The 6,707-nt window shown below is 51.2% G+C and overlaps 1 long non-coding RNA gene across 1 annotated transcript; it reads right to left on the reverse strand.

Moving 5' to 3' along the window:
- Nucleotides 1-227: 227 nt before the first annotated feature.
- Nucleotides 228-6,377, reverse strand: LOC116541738. The gene is made up of 2 exons (XR_004264920.1): nt 2,940-6,377; nt 228-2,881 (listed from the first exon to the last, which is right to left on the reverse strand). It is a non-coding gene; the product is annotated as an uncharacterized LOC116541738 (long non-coding RNA).
- Between the last annotated feature and the right edge of the window lie 330 nt (nt 6,378-6,707).

The raw sequence follows: 6,707 nt of genomic DNA on the forward strand, positions 1-6,707 counted from the left end.
TCCCCAGCACAAACATAGCCTCCGCCTTTCTCCCGCCCCCACCGGACCAGCACATCTGTACAACGGACAGACCCCCATCAACATGGCACTACCACCCAGAGTCCACAGCTCACACCAGGGCTTGGACCACTGCTGCTCACTCTGTGGGCTTCACAGACGTAGGACAGCATGGATCCCCCCACCAGGAAAGCATCATATGGAGTAGTGCTGAATAATATTCCATTTTCTGACATACCACAGTTTATCCATTTGCTTGTTGAAGGGCATCTTAGCTGCTTACAAGTTTGGGCAATTATAAATAAGGCCGCCATCAACATCTGTGTGCAAATTTCCGCATGGACGTAAACATTCAGCTCCTCTGAGCAAACGTCCAGGAGTGTGATTGCTCCTGTGGTCAGAGGGCTTGGTTCCACGGGAAACTGCCACGCTGTGTTCCCCAGCAACTGCCCAAGTGAGGGTCCTGATGCCCCACATGCCCACTGGCACTCAGCGGTGTCAGAGTTCCGGTTTTGGCCACGCTGCTGGCTGTGCAATGGCACGTCACCCTGTGCTATACGACGTGGCCGCCTTTTCGCTTGTAGATTTGCCATCTGTGTATCTTCTTTGTTGGGGTATCTGTCCGGGTCTTTGGTCCATTTTTAACCAGGTTGTTCATTTTTTATTGTTGAGTTATACAAGCTCCTTGCAAGTTTGGGATCACAGCATTCATCAGATGGGCCTTGTGTAGGTAAGTTCTCTGCAACAGTGACTTGCCCTCATGCTCCTGAGGCACTATGTTTTTACTTTAAAAAACGCTTTAGACAGAAGATGGGCCTTCCAGCCCACCTCTGTTCTCAGTTTAGCAGTGGTCACCACCCTCCCAACTCTGGTTCTCACCTTTTCACAATCTGCTGGCTCCATGGGGGTCCCTCCAGCCTAACTCTCTAACATATTTCCAATGAAGGCAATGTAAAAGCAGGCAATTTGCAGGCTGGAAGGAGCTGATGGAGGCCAGAGGCAGAGCATGAGGGCCAGCAGCTTCATCTCCCTCGGACAGGCAGGCCTCTCAGACGTCCCTCTGGGTCACCTCCAAATGAAGTACCCACCTTGGCTGTGGGCAGGGAGCAAGGCCTGGCCTGGATTTCAGTGCATTTAACCTGGCACTGCATTTACAGGTGAGCTTCTGTAACCGGAAACTCTACTCTCTGGGGAGAACATGGTTTTCATTACCCAAGGCTTTTAATTAAGAAACGAAAGAACAGTGCCTGGAGTGAGGATGCAGTGACTGCCGAGTAACCGCACGCTCATTTCTACCCGACGTAAAGGACCCTGCAGCGAGGACGCAGTGACTGCTGAGTTACCGCACGCTCGTTTCTACCTGACGTAAAGGACCCTGCAGTGAGGACACAGTGACTGCTGAGTTATCGCACACTCGTTTCTACCCGACGTAAAGGACCCTGCAGCGAGGACACAGTGACTGCTGAGTTACCGCACGCTCGTTTCTACCTGACATAAAGGACCCTGCAGCGAGGACGCAGTGACTGCTGAGTTACCGCACGCTCGTTTCTACCTGACGTAAAGGACCCTGCAGTGAGGACGCAGTGACTGCTGAGTTATCGCACACTTGTTTCTACCTGACGTAAAGGACCCTGCAGTGAGGACACAGTGACTGCTCTGAGTTACTGCACACTCATTATTTGTTTTTACAAATAAAGAACCCTGTGGGCCTGTTCTAGGACTTTTTAGCCTAGACCTAAAAATTTGCAGCCCAGGAAATCCTAACCATTTTAGGAACCTGAGGGGTGGGCCACGGGAATCTTGAAGAGTTTGATGCTGGCTTTGGGGTCAGCCAAGGGTGGCTGGGGCTTCCCACAAGCACTCCCGGGAGGCTGTGCACTGGCCTAAGGCTGGTTCCACCTTCCATCCTCGGTTTCCACACCCAGCGGTGACTGAAGCCCCCCTTCAGTAGCTGTCCCTGGCCCCAGGCCCTAACATCCACGTCCAGGCCCCTGGTGGGGCAGCTTCTACCCCAGGGAGGCTGAAGCTGGAGACAGCCTGGAGCGCGAGGCAATCCTGGCTATACCACTTGCTTCCCTTCCAGAAGCTGGATCCCTGAATACCTCATGGAGCAGTCACCAGCCTAGAATGTCCCCCCTGAAGGGTTTGCGAGAAAGAAAACCTCCTTGTTCCCTCAAGTCACAATACTGCAGAGCCCCTGGTCACAGCAACCTTACCTAATCAGGAGCCGTTCACACCTTTAATCAAGACATGAGAACAAAAATGCAATGGCACAGTCCTGCACACCCAGAACTCAGACCATCTACTGCTCAAATTCATCTTATTAACACAAAAGCCATGGTGGTGGATATCGGGATGAAGGCAATCGACGGCTTTTTGCTGGAGATGCGCTCTGTACATTTCCCGCCCAGTCATCTTGGAGTCAGGAGCTGCTGTGCAGAGAGAAGCTGTGCACGTCACAGGCGCGTCTCGGCCAGCTCCCAGCAACAGCGCCTGTAGGGTCCCGTCCTGCAGGAACACATGCTTGGACACCACAGTGTCCTGGGGATCCACACAATGGCACTGTGTGCTTAAAAAGTCCCACTTCATCAATGCTTCCACGGGTGAGGCAGGGCCAGAGGCCAACCTTGAGCAGCTAGGGTTCTCTGTGGGGCTGGCATCCAGGCAGGAAGGCAGCTCAAAAAGCTCTCCTCTCACTGTGGAACTTCCTAGGCGTCCACATGAACAGAGCCTAAATAACATGCAAGAAACAACAGGCATGAGAACACTACCAGTGGCTTCTAAGATGGGCAAGCTGAGCTGATCATGACACACTTGACGGGGATGGCACCAGAGCCCCTCCTGATGCCCTGTGAGGATGGCACTGCCGGTGTCTCCCTAAAACCTCCCAAGGTTGAGTTAGACTTGAGGCTCACACGGTGCTACCAGCATCTCCCTAAAACCTGCCGGAGTTAGACTTGAGGCTCCCATGGCACTGCCGGCATCTCCCTAAAACCTGCCAAAGCCAAGTTAGACTCGAGGCTCCCAAGGAGCAGGGCAGGTCCGTTAAATCCCACAAACTGAACCTTCTCCTAGGCCACCTCGTGACCTCCATCTCACAGATGGGAACCAGGATACCATGCCATAGACCCAGCCAACTCCAGTTGCCCAAGCTCTGCACACAATGCTGAGTTTCCATGTCTGCTGGCATCTAAGTGACTGAGCCTCCGTTCCTTCCTCTATACCACACACCAGTACAAGGGAAGACTTACAGACTGGATATTCACATAAAATACTGTTTAACTACAACTTCTGATTTTAAAAATAAACGTTTAATTCCTACTCACAGAGCTTAAAGTGTTCTGTCCTAAGAGGAGGCGGCTGTAATTAAGCACAAGAGAGAAAGAAGGCATCAGAGTGGTGCTGAGTGTTAGATATTCATCTAAATCTATTCACTCCTGTCACCTGCTTCCTTTGTTTTCTGCCCTTAAAATACACAAAAGCACAGTGGTTAATTCTCAAAATGACAACCTATTTTACTGATGCTTAGCTATAAAGTAGCAAACTACGTATCCCTAACTACTATCCAAAAGGGAGATACAGGAAAACAGAAAAGGCAGGAAACAGATCCTAAACAGTTAAAACAATCAGGATGGGAGGGCAGCGGCACCAGCACTTGGCCCGTTACTGCTTCTCTGAGCCATGTAGGCTCGGCAGCTCCCTTCGCCACAAAGGCTGGACAGCTCCCTTAGCGCTGAAATTACATCATCTAGGATTTCTGTTGCAATTACTTTGATAAATTATCCTTCCTGCTATGGAGAGAAACGTTTAGCTTACTTAATTTTGTAAGTCAGAGCCTTGCTCTGTCATCGAGGCTGGAGTGCAGCAGTATGATCATCGCTCACCGCAACCTTGACCTTCTGGCTCAAGCAGTCCTCCCGCCTCAGCCTCTCAAGTAGCTGGGACCCACAGGTGAGCTTCACTTCGTTGCTAACGAGTTTCTGATTCACCACTGCATGGCAGGCACGTCGGGGCCTTCTGTCTGGATGCCCACCTTGCTCACCAGCTGTGTGGTCTCTAAAGTGAATCCACTCCAGTTGCCCAAGCTCTGCACACGATGCTGAGTTTCCATGTCTACTGGCATTTAAGTGACTGACAGCCCAGAGCATCCCCCAACATGCCACCATGAGCCAGGCTTGATTCCACAGGCAACTCCATTTCCCATGATGAGATGCATCACATGAGCATAGATTAACGGGTGTCAGCAACTAACACATTTCTCAGCTCTAAGCAGAGGACCAAGGGTTTAGTTCTTTACTTATTTGCTACAGGCTTCATTCAAAACAGCTTTCTGGACTCCCATGGACAAACATCTCTAACTGGTGAGAATTCTGGCTTTATTTACAGAAGAATCAACTAGTGCCCATTTTGTAACTGCTGTTCTCATCAGAACTTGAGGCCAAAGGGAAAAATAAAAGGGGGGCCAAGGTCATGACACCCAGTTTGTGCAAGGTCAAAGAGCCTGCTGGAGGGAGTGGGAGAAGTGGGGTTTTTAACTGTTGAGTTTTAAAAACACGGCTGCAGGCCGCGTGCAGTGGCTCCAACTGTAAGCCCAGAAGTTTGGGAGGCTGAGGTGTGAAGATTTCTTGAGGCCAGGAGTTCAAGACTAGTCTGGGCAATGCAGCAAGACCCCACCTCTTTAAAAAAAAAAAAAAAAAAGACTTACTAAAATAGTAATAAAAAGGTTAATACAATAAATTACTATGTGAACATCGCACCCCCTGCTTACAGACAAGATGGCCTCTGGCTATGATGAGGCCAGGAGAGAAATGTAAGCAGGCATCACAGGGAGGGCTGGCCCCAAGCCCCCACGTCAGTAATTTCTGTGTGGTCAGTTAACCAGCATGACGTCTCCTCCCACAATCAGGCAGAAGCTGCTTCAGAGGAATGCTGCCCACTGGTGGATTCCTGACTCCGGCCAACCAGACACCCCACCCTGGGACCCTGCCTGCAGCCCAGACTAGACAGAAGGGCCTCACAGCATTCTTTCCCATCAGAAGCCGCAGACCCTGAGCCAGTCCCAGCTGTTTACAGAGGCTGCGCATTAAAGTGTCTCTGTCCAACAGCTCACCTTCGGATGTGATGCGCTGCGTCCACCTTATTTCAAATGTTACACTCACCCCAAGGAGAACATGGGACGTTACAGGTTAACTCACTGCGCGTGTGCTAGACATTCCACGAACCCCATGAACACGCACAGCAGGCTAAGAAATCCCGGAGCGTTTAAATGCCTCGAAGGGCCTCCTCCCCTCCTGAGTGCATGTGCATACGGTTCCTCCAAGACCGCACTTCCCACACCACAGATTGTTACCCTGAAAATAAAACCATCTCCTTTTTCCTTCCTCTGTAGATCTATAGTCACATTGTTAAAACTATTGCTACAAATGCAAAGAAAAGGGGAATTATATGGACTGGTCGCCGAATTCCTAGCGCGGAAGTTCCAGGGCCTCCCAGTCGAGGGAAGCTTCTACCACCCTAAAGCCGACTCTGGAGGTGAAGGCCGAGTTGGGGAAAGGCAGAGAGCAGCAGAAAGGTTGTGGTACCCGCACATCCACACCACAGGGCCCCTGCAGTTGTGTGTAACGAATTCTTGGCCTGTCCTGGGGTTTGGGAAAATCAGATGCAAGCAGTTATCGTATACTCTGCAGTGGGACCATGAAGTCTGCAGAACCTCAGAGTTACACAAGCAAACAGCGGCACGGGTCCCACAGGCCGAGCCTTGAGGGGCGCCAGTGTCAACATTTTAAAAATAGGTTTAAACTAGTTATAACTCTGTAACTTGTTTTACAGATAAACTGAGAGAACACAGGGTACCCACAGGCTCCAAAACCCTTCGCCTAGAGCTGAGCATAGAATGAAGGTGGCTGCTGCTCCAACTATGATGACTCCCCCTTACTGCCGTAGATAATCCTTGATCCAAGTGACTGAATGCTCCGCCTAAACCAGGCCTGTCCATCAGCCCCAGCAGAAGCTTCTAGAGCACGTCTGCAAATTTGTATTGGACGGATGTAAACCTGGCAAAGTCACAGGGGCTCGTCCTAGAAGCCCATCCATTTACCCACTCATGCCCTGAAGAGCCCTGCCCCCAGCTCCACACCCGCCGTCACATTGAACCACAAGAGCTGGCTTCTAGGCCCTTAAACCACTCCCACTCTCCCCTGGACAGACCTTTCTCAAACCGTGAGGCCCAGAGTAGCCTTAACAGGTGGCCCCAGCAGAGCTGGCCACTGCATTTTCTTACTGGCAAGTGAATCAACATAGTTACCTAAGTACAGCCACCAAAACAGGATGTTTTTCCACTTAAAAGACCTCGTCTCTGTCCATTTGGAATTGATATTTCACGTGTGTGTGTGTCTGTGAGCGTGCGCGCGCGCACGAGAGAGAGAGGCAGAGGCAGAGACAGAGAGCGTGTGTGATGGGGGTGGGGGGTCTTGTTCTGTCGCTGAGACACAGTGTACCACAAGCACAGTGGTGCCATCACACTTCACTGCAGCCTCGACCTCCCAGGCTTGGGTGATCCTTCAGCCTCAGCCTCCCAACTAGCTGGGACCACAGGTGCACACCACCACTCCCATTTAGCTTCTTGTAGATTTCAGGGTCTTGCTATGTTGCCCAGGCGGCTCTTGAACTCCTGGGCTCAAAGGTCATCCACTCACCTCAGCCTCCCAAGG

The sequence above is a fragment of the Sapajus apella genome, unplaced genomic scaffold, assembly GCF_009761245.1.
Source record: "Sapajus apella isolate SASKATOON/1434 unplaced genomic scaffold, GSC_monkey_1.0 scaffold155, whole genome shotgun sequence".
NCBI classification, from domain to species: Eukaryota; Metazoa; Chordata; class Mammalia; order Primates; family Cebidae; genus Sapajus; species Sapajus apella.